Raw genomic sequence first — 16,355 nt, 5'->3', positions numbered from 1 at the left:
TCAGTTGGGAAAGGGAGATGGCAGCCATGAAATTCCTTCCGTTATCACTCACTACCTTGCCTGCCTCAAGATCTACAGTGCCCAGCCACGACTGCGTTTCTTGCTGCAAGAACTCGGACAGAACTTCCGCGGTGTGTCTATTGTCGCCCAAACACTTCATAGCCAATACAGCCTGCTGACGTTTGCCAGTAGCTGCCCCATAATGGGAGACCTGGTGTGCAACAGTGGCAGGTGCGGATGGAGTGTTTGTGCGACTGCGGTCTGTGGACGAGCTCTTGCTTCTGCAGGAGGACGAGGAGGAGGAGGAGGAGGAGGGGGTGCGAACGGCTACAGACAACTGTTTACTAGACCGTGGCCTAGGCAGAACTGTCCCAAACTTGCTGTCCCCTGTGGACCCTGAATCCACCACATTTACCCAGTGTGCCGTGATGGACACGTAACGTCCCTGGCCATGCCTACTGGTCCATGCATCTGTTGTCAGGTGCACCTTTGTGCTCACAGATTGCCTGAGTGCATGGACGATGCGCTCTTTAACATGCTGGTGGAGGGCTGGGATGGCTTTTCTGGAAAAAAAGTGTCGACTGGGTAGCTCGTAGCGTGGTACAGCGTAGTCCATCAGGTCTTTGAAAGCTTCGCTTTCAACTAACCGGTAGGGCATCATCTCTAACGAGATTAGTCTAGCTATGTAGGCGTTCAAACCCTGTGTACGCGGATGCGAGGCTAAGTATTTCCTTTTTCTAACCATAGTCTCATGTAGGGTGAGCTGGACTGGAGAGCTGGAGATCGTGGAACTAGCGGGGGTGCCGGTGGACATGGCAGACTGAGAGACGGTGGGAGATGGTATTGTTGCCGCCGGTGCCCTAGATGCAGTGTTTCCTACTACGAAACTGGTGATTCCCTGACCCTGACTGCTTTGGCCTGGCAAAGATACCTGCACAGATACAGCAGGTGGTGCGCTAAATGGTGGTCCTACACTGCCGGAAGGGATGTTGCGTTGATGACTAGCTTCATTGGCCGAGGGTGCAACAACCTTAAGGGACGTTTGGTAGTTAGTCCAAGCTTTCAAATGCATGGTGGTTAAATGTCTATGCATGCAACTAGTATTGAGACTTTTCAGATTCTGACCTCTGCTTAAGGAAGTAGAACATTTTTGACAGATGACTTTGCGCTGATCAATTGGATGTTGTTTAAAAAAATGCCAGACTGCACTCTTTCTAGCATCGGATACCTTTTCAGGCATTGCAGACTGAGCTTTAACCGGATGGCCACGCTGTCCTCCACCAGGTTTTGGCTTTGCCACACGTTTTGGGCAAGATACGGGCCCGGCAGATGGAACCTGTGGCGATGTTGATGCCTGCTGCGGCCCCTCCTCCTCCTCTGCTTCAGAACTGCTGCCGCCTGCACCCTGTTCCCCCAATGGCTGCCAATCGGGGTCAAGAACTGGGTCATCTAATAACTCTTCTTGTACCTCCTGCGCAACTTCGTCTGTGTCACCGTGTCGTTCGGTGGTATAGCGTTCGTGATGGGGCAACATAGTCTCATCAGGGTCTGATTCTTGATCAGCACCCTGCGAGGGCAATGTTGTGGTCTGAGTCAAAGGACCAGCATAGTAGTCTGGCTGTGGCTGTGCATCAGTGCACTCCATGTCAGATTCAACTTGTAATGGGCATGGACTGTTAACTGCTTCACTTTCTAAGCCAGGGACGGTATGTGTAAAGAGCTCCATGGAGTAACCCGTTGTGTCGCCTGCTGCATTCTTCTCTGTTGTTGTTTTTGCTGAAGAGGACAAGGAAGTGACTTGTCCCTGACCGTGAACATCCACTAACGACGCGCTGCTTTTACTTTTACCAGTTTCACGAGAGGAGGCAAAAGAGCTAGAGGCTGAGTCAGCAAGATAAGCCAAAACTTGCTCTTGCTGCTCCGGCTTTAAAAGCGGTTTTCCTAATCCCAGAAAAGGGAGCGTTCGAGGCCTTGTGTAGCCGGACGACGAACCTGGCTCCACAGCTCCAGACTTAGGTGCAATATTTTTTTCCCCACGACCACCTGATGCTCCACCACTACCACTACCCTCATTACCAGCTGACAATGAACGCCCCCGGCCACGACCTCTTCCACTAGACTTCCTCATTGTTTTAAAAACGTAACCAAACTAACGTTATTTGTTGCAGTCACACAACTTACACGGTGAGCTATAACTTCAGTATGATTTAGCTACCCCTTTACAGGTTGGTGAGACCACAGCGAAAATCAGGCCCAATGTTACACACTCTGTTTTTGGTGGCTGCAAATTAGAGAGATGCCCCACACGCAGGACTGTCACTGAAGCACAAATGTTAATATTAATGTCACACTATTATTTTTTTTTTATTTTTATTTTTTTCAGGAACACTTTAGAAACCCCCCAAAAAAAAAAAAATAGATTTTTGCAGGGAGAATTTAGAAAACAAATGTAACAAACTATATGCTTTCTATCGGCCACTGAGTGAGAGATGACGCACACAGGAATCAGGAGTGGCACACAAGCCCAGAGGCCAATATTTTTCTACCAATGATTGATGGAGTTATTTTCTCTGGTAGATTTTGGAACCCAAATCAAGGAAAAAAAATATAGGCTTTCTATGGACCACAATTGGAGAGAGAGAGAGAGAGAGAGATGGCACACCCAGGAGTCAAGACTGGCACACAAGCAGAAAGGCCAATATTAATCTCCCATTTTTTTTTGGGTTTGTTTTTTTTTTTTGTTTTTTTTTTCAGGGAGACTTTAGAAAAAAAAATAATAAAAAAAATATGATTTTATCAGGAAGAATTTAGAAACCAAATAAAATAAAATGATTTTTTCAGGGAGAATTTATAAAACTAATAAAACAAAAAATAGGCGTTCTATGGCCCACTGAGTGAGAGATGACGCACACAGGAGTCAAGACTGGCACACAAGCAGAAAGGCCAATATTAATCTCCCACTGTTTTTTTTTTTTTTTTTTTTTCAGGGAGACTTTAGAAAAAAAAAAAATAAAAAAAATATGATTTTATCAGGAAGAATTTAGAAACCAAATAAAATAAAATGATTTTTTCAGGGAGAATTTATAAAACTAATAAAACAAAAAATAGGCGTTCTATGGCCCACTGAGTGAGAGATGACGCACACAGGAGTCAAGACTGGCACACAAGCAGAAAGGCCAATATTAATCCCCCACTGTTTTTTTTGTTTGTTTTTTTTTTTGTTTTGTTTTTTTCAGGGAGACTTTAGAAAAAAAAATAATAAAAAAAATATGATTTTATCAGGAAGAATTTAGAAACCAAATAAAATAAAATGATTTTTTCAGGGAGAATTTAGAAAACAAATAAAACCAAAAATAGGCGTTCTATGGCCCACTGACTGAGAGAGAGAGAGAGATGGCACGCTTAGTACTGGCACACAAGCCCAAAGGGCAATATTAATCTCCCCTTTTTTTTCAGGGAGAATTTCTAAAACCCAAAAAAAAAAAAAAATAGGCTTTCTATGGCCCACTATTTGTGAGAGAGATGGGACGCTCAGGACTGGCACAGATGGCACGCTCAGGACTGGCACAGAAGCCCAGAGGCCAATATTAATCTCCCTTTTTTTCTGGGAGAATTTATAAAACCAAAAAAATATTTAAATAGGCTTTCTATGGCCCACTATTTGTGAGAGAGATGGCACGCTCAGGACTGGCACAGATGGCACGCTCACAACTGGCACACAAGCCCAGAGGCCAATATTAATCTCCCTTTTTTTCAGGGAGAATTTATAAAACCAAAAAAAAAATTAAATAGGCTTTCTATGGCCCACTATTTGTGAGAGAGATGGCACGCTCAGGACTGGCACAGATGGCACGCTCACAACTGGCACACAAGCCCAGAGGCTAATATTAATCTCCCTTTTTTCAGGGAAAATTTATAAAACCAAAAAAAAAATTAAATAGGCTTTCTATGGCCCACTATTTGTGAGAGAGATGGCACGCTCAGGACTGGCACAGATGGCACGCTCACAACTGGCACACAAGCCCAGAGGCCAATATTAATCTCCCTTTTTTCAGGGAAAATTTATAAAACCAAAAAAAAAATTAAATAGGCTTTCTATGGCCCACTATTTGTGAGAGAGATGGCACGCTCAGGACTGGCACAGATGGCACGCTCACAACTGGCACACAAGCCCAGAGGCCAATATTAATCTCCCTTTTTTTCAGGGAGAATTTATAAAACCAAAAAAAAAATTAAATAGGCTTTCTATGGCCCACTATTTGTGAGAGAGATGGCACGCTCAGGGCTGGCACAGATGGCACGCTCAGGACTGGCACACAAGCCCAGAGGCCAATATTAATCTCCCTTTTTTTCAGGGAGAATTTATAAAACCCAAAAAAAAATAAAATAGGCTTTCTATGGCCCACTATTTGTGAGAGAGATGGCACACTCAGGACTGGCACACAAGCCCAAAGGCCAATATTAATCTCCCACTGTATTTTTATCAGGGAGAATTTATACACCCCACAAAAAAAAATACAGAAAAATGAAAAGGCTTTCTATGGCCCACTATGTGAGAGAGATGGCACACACAGGGATGGCACTCTAGCAGAAATGCCAAATTGCCAATCTTAATCTCCCACCAAAAAAAAAAAAAAACAGGGAATGTCCTACAATTACTATCTCCCTGCCTGCAGTAATCTCAGCCAGGTATGGCAGGCAGCTACTATCTCCCTGCCTGCAGTAATCTCAGCCAGGTATGGCAGGCAGCAATAAGGAGTGGACTGATGCACAAATCAAATAAAAAGTGTGGACAAACAAAAAAGATAGCTGTGCAGAAAGGAAGGAACAAGAGGATTTGTGCTTTGAAAAAAGCAGTTGGTTTGCACAGCGGCGTACACACAGCAATGCAGCTATCAGGGAGCCTTCTAGGGCAGCCCAATGAGCTACAGCGCTGAGGGGGAAAAAAAAAAAAAAAAAACTTCCACTGTCCCTGCACACCGAGGGTGGTGTTGGACAGTGCAAATCGCTGCAGCACAAGCGGTTTTGTGGTTAATGGACCCTGCCTAACGCTATCCCTGCTTCTGACAAAGCGGCAGCAACCTCTCCCTAAGCTCAGATCAGCAGCAGTAAGATGGCGGTCGGCGGGAACGCCTCTTTATAGCCCCTGTGACGTCGCAGACAGCAAGCCAATCACTGCAATGCCCTTCTCTAAGATGGTGGGGACCAGGACCTATGTCATCACGCTGCCCACACTCTGCGTTTACCTTCATTGGCTGAGAAATGGCGCTTTTCGCGTCATTGAAACGCGACTTTGGCGCGAAAGTCGCGTACCGCATGGCCGACCCCGCACAGGGGTCGGATCGGGTTTCATGAAACCCCGACTTAGCCAAAAGTCGGCGACTTTTGAAAATGTTCGACCCGTTTCGCTCAACCCTAGTTGAAACAACACTGCATTAGGCCTACAAGTTGGTTCTGGGTTGTAGAGATGGTGTCTGCCGCTCCAAGGTGTTCTCCAGGTTGCCTCTCCATAGCTTCGATCTTCTAGCTCTCGTTAAGTAGTTGTTGAAACAACACTGCATTAGGCCTACAAGTTGGGTCTGGGTTGTAGAGACGGTGTCTTCCGCTCCAAGGTGTTCTCCAGGTTGCCTTTCCTGAGCTTCTATCTTCAGGCTCTTGCTAAATAGTTGTTAAATGGAACAATTGCAACCCAACTAGTTGGGTTGGGGCCTACTAACAGTATCTGCTGCTCCTTGCTGTTCTCCTGGTTTCCTGTCCTGAAATTCCATTTTCAGGCTCTCGTTAAGTAGTTGTTAATGTTAGACTGCATTTGGCCTACTAGTTGGGTTGGGGCCTACTATCGGTGTCTGCCGCTCCTTGCTGTTCTCCTCCACTGAACAAAGCTGTGCCGCCTGTTTACTACTGTTGCCAATTTTGAACTGCATTTAGACTACTTACTGATTTGGGCCTACTCTCTGTGTCAGCCTCTCATTACAGTTGTCCTCCACTGCAATGCCCCCTGGTTAGTCCTGTTACCAATTTTGAACTGCATTTAGCCCACTTTATTCTTTGGGCCTATATCTGTGTTTCCTCCTCATCCTGCCCATTGCCCAGCCAGTGATAGATGAGTCTGCTGGTACATTGACCCATAATGCAACATTCCCCGTGCACGCTACACAGCAAGATTGTGACCCTGCTGAAAGTCAGGTTCCTCTTCCCGCATACCATACCACCTTACACGGGGACAAAGAGGAAGGTGCAGATGAAAGTGCAGGTTCCTTCATCAGGTGTGGGGAGGAATACTCGTTGGCGACGTCATTGGCACAGGGCCCCTCATAGTACGCAAAAGTGTCGCTGCTGGTGGGAGGTGCCCCCGCCGTGCAAACACACCGCCGTACTTTGAGGGGCCCTGTGCCAGTGCCAATGCCAACGAGTGGGCCCCCCCTGCTTGCTCATGATCACAGCACTTGCAAAGTTGAAATACTTACCTCTCCCTGCTCGTCTGCCGTGACGTGGTCCAGATTTCCTGGGCCCACTAAATACTTGAACCAGCCCTACCCCCCACAACTTTAGCCAAATGACCCCCAATTTCCAATGCCTTACTATTATTATAAGGTAAATTAAGATTGACAAGCTTCAGTAACAAGAATGGATGTTTTTGCCATTAAAATGGGCACTGTACATGTTTTTCTGGCCTCCACTCACTGCCGACTATGCTCCCCCATTGACTTGCATTGGGTTTCCTGTTTCGGTCGATCCCCGACTTTTCGCGATAATCGGCCGATTCCACTCGACTCGACTGTTGAGATAGTCGGGTTTAGCGAAACCCGACTCAACCCTAAAAAACTAAAAGTCGCTCTACTCTACTCAAATACATTGTATTTTTTTTGTAGGTGTATTCTCATTTACCTCTTCCCAACCACACATGGGTATCCGCTTCTTGATTCGGTCTGTTTGGTGTTATCCTCCTCCTTATCCTCATCCTCATCAACCACAACCAGTATAACACCAGGGTGAACGTATTCCATGATGCAAAAGTCGCTCAATTTTTGTGCAAGGGTGTGTTTATGAAGCCCGTTACTAATTAGAAACCAAACCAAATGTTACTCCCCCAGGGGGAACTGTCATCAAAATTAGATGTATGTATATTCTTCCCATTTATTCTTATATTTTCCATTTTCACTATCTCAGGACCATCCTCTTATGACCTAGTGCAGTGGTCCCCAACTCCAGGCCTCGAGGGCCGCCAACAGTGCAGGTTTTCAGGATTTCCTTAGTATTGCACAGGGGTTGGAATCATCACCTATGCAGATGATCACATTACCACCGATGCAATACTAAAGAAATCCTGAAAACCTGCACTGTTGGCGGCCCTCGAGGCCTGGAGTTGGGGACCCATGACCTAGTGTATACCTATACAATACAAAAATATTGAAATATTATTATATTAATTTTTTATTTATATCCTTGTCTCTGAGCTGTTGCTAGGGACCAACACATTTTGTTGGACACATTCTGGCTTCATATCTATGAACATGTGTTCGCCCCTCCCTTTTGCTATTTACTTTCAAAGGTGGATTCACATCCTTTATTTATTTGTTTGATTTCAGTATGATTTATCTTTATATCTCCCCCTATTCTCTGTCACTAGATTACCAGGGTTAACGTGTTCTGTGCTGCTACAGACAGTCCAATTTTTAGCAAGGGTGTCTATAATGCCCATAGTATATTTTTAAAAAGTATGGAGAAATGGTTGCCAGTCCATGCACTGCTTTTATGGGCATTACAAGTCTAGGAGACTCGCTAGTTTAAATTGGGCCTAGTTTTTAATGAGGCCTTCATCAATGTCTTCTCAAACTCTGCCACTAGATCACCAGGGTTAACGTGTTCTTTGCTGCTACAGGCAGTACAATTTTTGGCAAGGGTGTCTATGATGCCCTTAGTATATTTTTTTAAAAATGTACCCCCCATGCGGAAATATTTGTCAGCCCATGCACTGCGTGTATGGGCATTACTAGTTTAGGAGATCCGCTCCTTTTCATTGGGCCTAGTTTTTAATGAGGCCTTCATCAATATCTCCTAATATCTTCTAATTCTCTGCCACTAGGTCACTATGGTTAACGTGTTCTGTGCTGCTACAGGCAATCCAATTTTTGGCAAGGGTTTCTATGATGCCCATAGTATATTTTTTTAAAACGTACCCCCTATGTGGAAATGTTCCCTCTTTTGCTGCGGTCTCGCCCTCTCACTCACGCTCATGATCAACAGGGCCACCTGCCTCCCTGCAAGAGAGGATGTGACATGGCCACTACCATTGTCACAGAGCATCTGCACACCATCTTATTGAAGTGAACAACTCTCCATCCCTCAAACCTTCGAGAGAAAGAGGAGATACCCCCCTAGCCACCGACAAGCCATGGTTCTGAATGGCAGCAATTCAAAATTAATCGCCTTCAAAATGCTGATATTCCGGCTGGTGGCGACTGACAGTTTCACATAACTGATGGCAGTGGCTGTCCTACAGCATGTTGTTCTCAGCCACTACTACTTTTCTTGGTGTGCCATCCCTGCCCTGCACACAAATGTGGTGGAGAAAATCAGGTGTGCGCTGCGCAACGCCATTAGTGGCAATGTCCACATAACTGAAATGTAAACCAGTAAGCACCGTCAGAGACATTACATTTCCCTAACTGCCCACTGGGTTAATATAGTGCTGGTTTGGTCAGAGGTGGAAGACATTGGATAGGCATTGGACCACATGTCCTACCACCACCGAAGATTGCTGGATATTCCTCTGTCCAGGCTGCCTCTTCCTTCTACTCTACTTCCAGGTGATAGTTTTGGAGGATGAGGAGGAGCAACAGCTGTGTTCAAAGCAGGGTGGCTCTCAGGTCAGCTCACGGCATCACTGGAAGGTGGCTGGGGGAATAGTGAGGGCCCAAACGATACACCTTCCACCGAGGACAGCTTGTCGTTACCTCTGGGTAGCCTGGCAAACAAGAGCCAATATATGCTGCAATGCTTGCCCGTATTGTCACCAGATTACTGGGTGGTCATCCTGCTGGATCCCTGGTACAAGAACAACGTACCATCACTGCTTCCCTCACTGGAGCAAGGTCAAAAAATGCATCAATACAGGAATGCGATAGAGAGACTACTAATGGCTTTCTCACCTGACAATTTAAAAAAAAAAAATTTGTGTGTGTTATTTTAAGTCATATGCCTAAAAAAAAAAAAGAGTTGGCCCCCTCTCCACTCCATGTCCACCATCACGTCCACCTCCACCGCCACCTTCTTCCACTTGGACCTCTGTCTCAAGGTTCTATTTTTTTATTTTTGTTTATTTTTATTTTGTCTGTTATTTTAAGTCACTTGTTTAACATAAAAAGTGGGATGAATGAAGGAGGGATGAATGGATGAGGCAGAAATGCATGGATGGATGGATAAGGGAGGGATGTATGGATGGATGGATGGAAGGATAGAAGATGGAGAGATAAATGGATGAAGGAAGGATGTTCAGCTGCCAGCTGGTGAAAACTCTTATCAGCCTCGCCTGCTCTCACTTCAATCAGTGAGACCAGGCATAGGATGATGAGAGTAATACTCTCATCAGTCAATACCCATTACCGGCGGTAACCTTTTTACCACTGGTCACAGCTGCTGGCTATCACACTGTTATCTGTCAGTGTGGGAACCACAGCACTCTGACCTTCAGTAACGTCAAAGGTTACCGCCGATCAGAGCTGGTGCTTCTTGCGCTGACACACAGATGACAGCTTGGGAAATGCCGGATGTTTGAGTTCATTTGAATGGGGTTCGGGTTCTGGTCCGAGTTCAAGCAATGTTCTGGAAGTGAAACCAAATATTCTTTTAAAATCCGAAGGACCCGAACATCCATGGATCCACCCATCACTAATCAACTGGAGAATATCAATAAAGGACTAAACCTGAAGCACATCCTTTTCTAACTGCATCACAAGCATTGTTTAGCAGCTTACTTTCAATATAGAAATGTTCACAGAAAATGCATAATCAGGCGTGTGGGTGGGGTTAGCTTTCTAAGCTCTGCTGCATCTAAAAACTCTGATTGCATCACTACTGCTTCACATAGCAAGCTAAGTGATGTATCTCTGGAAACAGAGTCTCTGCCCCTAAATTATGCTGCTGCTCAATTGAGGTGTCAAAAATGACAGATTCCCTTTAATGAACAAGTGAACTCCAATATTTCTTAAAATATCCAATAATCTTTTTATGTAGATCTTTCTTTTTTTTTCTTTAAGAGAATGTGTCACAAAGATTTTTTAAAATGACCAATATTACCACCATTACCACCATTGTTGAACCACATATTACCACCAAATGGTGACTAAATAATACCATGTACAAGGGAGAAATACCACCACCTTAATTCATAATTTGCTGTCCCCTGTCCCCCACCCACACTTCATCATTTGCTGTTTCCCACTATCAATTCATCATTTTATTTCAACATATCCAATATGACTAAAGATTGTGAAAAAATTGCAATAATGGTCAAAAGAATTATTATGTAGTAGAAGTTGCCACAGAATCGAAAAAGGAAAGAATAACGTTCTGTAGTCATGTCATGGGCAGCCAACGGGCAATAATTTCATTTCAATAATTTATCACAGATGGGAATCATCTGGCGATTCCTATTACAGCTTTCTCTCTAGATAGGTTTCATAATTTCATTTATGTCCAACTTTTTTAATAATTCATTTTCCACCAGAAAATTGCCTGTTGTGTTGCATGGGCCATATCTATAGCCAAAGCTAGTCTTCCAAAGAATGAGCGACTATGTATTCCTATTGATAACAATACCGTCTGTCTGCTGTAAATGGGATAATTGTTTCTCATACTGCATGTCTGCCTTTTATAGGCCGTCTACTGTATATGTTGTGAACCTGATCACTTAGAAATGTGACAACTACATTCTTCAAACTACCATAGCTTTATATGAGCGGTACTACTTCTTTCTTTTTAAGAAGATATGTGTAATATCCCAAAAGTAATATAAAATGGATCTGCCTCCAGAAACACTGATACTTTATCCCTAATAGATTCTCTCTCACTTCTGCATAGCTAGAAACATTGGAACTCATATCTTGTATCTATATAATAGTTTAGAAGATTTATGAGGTGAAGAAGCCTTAAGGACTTATATTAAACTGAGCAGCGCCATATCCACCATTGATGACATTCCTGCAGGTTATGCACATGGTGGAGCTATCACTGAACCGGCAGTTTTTCGGTCTTTCAAGCCTATTTTCTTCCCTTAAGGAGATTTATGAGAAACCTGTGAATGTTCAAAGAAATACATGTAGCTATAGGGTGTGCAGTGGTAGCAGATGAGAGATGAAAAGGACATGCAATGGGACTTTAGAAAAATAAATAACACATATTTTCATTAATTTTATTTTTTATATAATATATAAATTATCATATTCTTGGATAAGATCTGTTCTGCAAGACAGACACTTTTAGTCTGTCATTTCCAGATGTTGATAATAGCAGATTCACAGTTTGCTATGAAATTAGGCAACATTTGCATAGAAAAACCAGAACCTGAATGTAGATGTGCAAAATATTGATCCAAATCGGAGAAAGAAATGAAACTAGAGATTAGCTGGTGAAATCATAACTAATAACATCGAGGTTTTTCTCTTATTCATTGTAAATTAAAATCTACAACATTGTTGATTACATGGCAACCTCGTTAAGACTATATAATTTTATGCAGCGAGTGTATGGGCTCTGTCCTATGGCTAGCTTAATACAGTTCCCTCTGTGCAGGGTCCAGCTCTTTCAACATGGACAGCAGCCACTATCATTGATGGTACTTAAGTACAAGTGATCAGAGGTAGCACTAGCCATTTAAAAGATTTTTTTAAGTTAGAAAAATTTGTTTTTTAGATAAATCTGTTTTGTTTGATCCATTCGTTACCATGTGTGTTGTGATTCAGTCTAACCCTCTATTCGGTCTGGGACAAAAAGAATCACTACAGTTGAAGCCGCTAATCACACATACTAATTCATTATGTTGCTTTTTAAACTGACTCTGAATTGCATCTTTGAAAGGTTTTGTCAGGTATGTCCACCACAAAATCAAAGCAAACAAAACTTGCGTGTCCAAATTTGTAAGATTGACTATGTAATTAAGATTCTGAATCAGGTTTGATGGGTGTCTGCTGGAAGATATAGAGCGATACAGTACATAGGTCTGTGACGTAGTGAATGCAGTGCTCTCTAATTTGTTGCTCTTCAACTATTGATGGGTGTACCCCCCAATTTAGCTTTATGGCTTAATTTTATTGAGTGCTATTTAGTTGCTCTTCATAAAGCTACATTCTGATAATTATTAGTAAAAGCAAGTAGGGCACACTTTAGTGTTGTGCAAGGGTTTAAGGCAGGTTTGGAGAAAATGGAGTTAAATTAAGAATGCTTTCAAAATAAATGACAAGAAGTTTATTTTTATCATTTAAAATGCAAAGTGAATGAGCAAAAATTGAAATCTAAATTTAATAAATATTTGATGTGACCACCCTTTGCCTTCAAAACAGCTTCCAAGCATCAGTTCCTCTAAATACATTTGCTTACTATTGTTGAAGGAAATCGGCAGGGGATTTGTCCAAAAACATCTTGAAGAGCTAACCACAGAAATTCTTTGGATGTAGGCTTGTCCAAATCTTTCTGTCTCTTTATTTAATCCCACACAGACTACTTAACACCATCAGCGAAGCATCTGATTGGCTGAAAAATGTATTCTGCAGTGGTACAACAGCCTCAAATATATAGCCAACGTCATTAAGAACTATATTTGGTGTAAACAAGAACAAGAAGTCCTGGAAGTACTGATATGGCCCCAACAGAGTCCTTAGCTCAGCATCATTGAGTCTGTCTTGGATTACATGAAGCCTACGTCCACAGAAGATCTGTGCTTAGTTTTCCATGGTGTTTGGAACAATCTCCTTGCTGAATTTATTTGTATCTACCTATTTTACTCACTTATATACCACCATTAATGCCACAGCACTTTGCAGAGATGATTATAACTGTGTCCATGGGGGCTCAGAATCTAATTTCCCTATCATACGTCTTTTCAATATAGGAGGAAACCAGAGAAAACACAAGCAAAGGAGAACATACAAACTCCTTGCAGATATTGTCCTTGATGGGATCTGAACTCAGTGCCACAGAGCTGCAAACCACTGAGCCACCATGTTCAAAAACTGTGTGAAGTGTAGATAGAAGGATTGATGCTTTCATTGTGTTTTGAAGGCAAAGGGAGGTCACACCAAATATTGATTTGAATGAGACTTCTCTTTTGTTTATTCATTTTACATATTGATAATTGATAAAAATAAACTTGGAACACTACTATCTTTGAAAGCATTCTTACTTTAAAATTTGTTTGTTTTACATCTGCCTAAAACTTTTACAGAACACTTTTATATATGATGTCAAAATAATAGTTGCTGTGATTATAGATAGCATATAAATGATTAAAATAAAACATTGGTGTAATTTGATATTTTTCTCCTGGTGAGTACAAAAGTAACTGTAACTATACTATCTAGCAGTTAAATTTTCGAGTTGATACCAAAATTCTACATAGGTAAAGGGAGTCTGACAGCATATAAAAATGTATTTTCAAACTAAGCACAGGTGATCAGTGCACCCTTGGCCTAACAATTCACTGCAAGTTCCCACTACTTATTTATCAAATATTTCTGTCCTTCTCTGGTTCTTGTAAAGCCAGAGCTGACAATAAAATAAGTGGGGATCAGAGATGGATGCAGAACAAGTGATTGGGAAGGTACATTGAACTGTTTGGTCGCACCATGGGTGCACTGAGCATGTGTGCTTGTTCTGAACAGTCATTTTGTGCAGACTGTATCCCTTAAAAATAAAATACGAAGAAAACAGCTATTTTAATTATATGATTCATACATGAATAGATGCATTATGACAATAGGTAACCTATGTAGAAAATGTTCTACATAGTGGCAAAGCTAAGAAGAAGAAGAAAAAGAAGAAGAGGCCAGCAGTTGTCGATGAAGCGGAGAAGGCATATCTCAACCTGACCGATGAACAACTCCTAGACCATTTAGTTTGGCAGTATGTGAAAGAAGAAAGGTAGAAGGAGATGCGAGAATTGCAGGTATCTGACTCCCCTCAAAAGAACAAAGAGAAGCACGAAGAGTCCTCGCCCGTGGAATGGCAAGCTTCAAGAGAGGGGGAATGTAAGGAGGTTGCTTTCCCTGCTCCTTACCTGGAACCACCTAGTCAGACAGCTGGGTTGTCGGGGGGAAGACTTTCTGCCCTGGACAGAAGGGACCATGTGACGGCTGGGGCAGGGAGGAAGAGACGGGGGTGTGGTCAGAAAAGTGCGGGAGAGCAGAGCGCGCCACAGAGAGGGGACAGCGTGCCAGGGAGAAAGCAGGCTGCAGCGCCATGCTCCCCATAACAGAGTGATCCCCGTGAGGGCACTAAGGCTGGAGTGAGAGTGGGGACTTGGAAGCCTCCATAATCAGAGATGACGTATCCCCTTATAGTGACTTGAGCGCGCAGCCCCGGTGGCCGCACTGACAAGCCAGGACCCCTGAGTGTGACTAAGGAAACTGCTCAATGTGTGTGTGTTCGTGCTGCAGAGAGAGAGACTGTCAGCCTAATATCCAGAAACTCACAGCAGAGTGGCTGTGTGACTTCCTGCTTCCGGCTGCACAGGGAGAACTGGCTGGAGAGGTTTAACCCCAGAGTTTCCAGGAGACAGAGAAGAGACTTCAGGATCTCAAGCCCTGCTGGTGACTGTACCTATGTTGGAAATAGGACCCTCCAGTCAGGACCTCCCTGGACTGATGAGTTACAAGAACACTCGTTAACCCTTTTAATTCTGCTTAACTGTTTACTGTTTGATTTGTCTGTATTAACCCCCTGTTTACTCCCTGCAAGGAGAATTTTACCCCTATTAATAAATCCCCTTCAACAGTTGGTCTGTCTGTTCCGTGGTGACATACTCAGTACCTGCATACTATTACACTTGGCGTAGTCAGCAGGATGTCACACGGTAGCATGGAAGGAGCAGACCAAGCAGTTGAGGGAGACCCCAGGTCTAGCATCTCCCTGGGAGTCATGTTGGTTAACCTGCCAAAATTCTCAGTGAGCAATGTCATGTTGTAGAGTTGGACAGAGCGCATCCGAGGGATGATGCGGATGCATCCTATGACACCAGCTCTGCAGGCGGAAATAGCTGTGATGGCCCTAGAGGGGGATGCACAGGACTCTGTTATGCTCAACCCTCCAGGCGAGAGATACCCTGGACAAAGTATTATGTATACTTGAGGAGATGCATGGGGACCCCACTGATGTAGGGGAGCTGTGCATGCAACTGTTCCACCGGGTACAAAGAGAGGGGGAGACCGTGACGCAATATATGAATGCACTGCAGGAGCTTCATACTGCCATTATACGGAAAGATGGCGTAGGTGTGGGGTCAATTGACATTGTGCTGCGGGACCAACTGGTGACAGGCTTGCGAGATGTGTTGGTGAAACAGGCCCTGCAAGAGCGCATGCGCGTAAAGCTAGATATGACTTTCTCTGAGGTCGGGAGTGAGGCACGCACACGCGAGCAAGAGCAAGGGGTGGTAGTGCCAGTGGGACAGGTATGGAACGGGGAGTTAACAGCCCCTCAATGGGTAGAAGACTTGAAGAAGGAGGTTAAGCGAGTCTGTGAGGAAGTGGCTGAATATAAGAAGATCCCTGCTGCAGAGTACAGCCCTCTGGTGCGAGAATGAGAGACCGACTCCCAAAGTGAGACTTGTGCCGCCTGGCGAAAAAGACTGCCTTTATGCTACAACTGCGGAGTACCCAGTCAAAATGAAGAGGAGGCAATGTGGACCTGGGATTCCCGGTCGAAGATAAGAAGAATCTGGGAAGAGATTGAGAGTCTGGGGAAAGCCCTGACTGCCGTTTTGGGGACCAGCGGCATACCCCGAGGTAACGTGCGGAGGCTGCCAGAAAGAGATAGAGGAGAGGTGCACAGTATGAAGAAGGCTTCAGTTGTGGCCCCAGTGTGTAACTCCATATCCTGGGGTGAAGAGCAACCTCAGGTGATGTCTCCCGCCGAGGTCGACGATCCAGACTGAAGCGCCCTCCAGACAGATGCAGACGTGAGTGCTGGTCATGCAGAAGGGTGGGACACATGTCCAGAAATTGCCCTACCCGAGAAGAGTGGTGGCAGAGATCTGCTCACCCCTCTGAGGGTCCTGCTAACTGTAGGGAACGTCGTCCCTGGAGAGAATGGTACGGCAGGAAGAGAAGAGTTCCATCTAAGGCAAGACAGTACCACAATGT

Source organism: Ranitomeya imitator, chromosome 4, assembly GCF_032444005.1.
Source record: "Ranitomeya imitator isolate aRanImi1 chromosome 4, aRanImi1.pri, whole genome shotgun sequence".
In the NCBI taxonomy this organism is placed as follows: Eukaryota; Metazoa; Chordata; class Amphibia; order Anura; family Dendrobatidae; genus Ranitomeya; species Ranitomeya imitator.
This window is presented reverse-complemented; position numbering follows the sequence as displayed.